Source organism: Seriola lalandi, unplaced genomic scaffold (genome assembly GCF_002814215.2).
Source record: "Seriola lalandi dorsalis isolate HSWRI2012SDOR001 ecotype SW California unplaced genomic scaffold, Sedor1 jcf7180002054368, whole genome shotgun sequence".
NCBI classification, from domain to species: Eukaryota; Metazoa; Chordata; class Actinopteri; order Carangiformes; family Carangidae; genus Seriola; species Seriola lalandi.
Window position 1 is genome coordinate 145,044 of NW_019524921.1, and position 293 is coordinate 145,336.

Here is a 293-nt window from a genome sequence, read left to right on the forward strand (position 1 = left end):
ATCAGCTGTTATTGATTAATGTGATGAAACAAATGAATCCAGAGGACACGGCTCAGTCTGCAGCTCCTGTCTCTCCTCCTGCGGTCTGCTGCTTCACCTGTTCCCTCCTTATTAAAGCCTCATCAGGGGGCGGGGCCTCGAGGACACACCTTCTTTCATTCATCATTTCACTGTTCACATTGTTTTAAATAACTGAACAGACTGGATAACCAGGAACAACAGATATCAAAGTTCATACATTTAAAGACTAAGTTTTCCACAAAGAAACAAGTTTAAACATCTTAAACATCAAG

General features: G+C 41.3%; 1 protein-coding gene across 1 annotated transcript in view; it reads right to left on the reverse strand.

The window, feature by feature from the left end:
- The window catches only part of LOC111656751 (very long chain fatty acid elongase 6-like), a 5,110-nt gene extending 5,020 nt beyond the window's left edge, over positions 1–90 (reverse strand). Inside the window, exon 1 of the mRNA XM_023408592.2 lies at positions 1–90. This exon is cut by the window's left edge and continues 111 nt beyond it. The gene's annotated coding sequence lies outside the window, so the exon portion shown is untranslated.
- Positions 91–293: the final 203 nt, after the last annotated feature.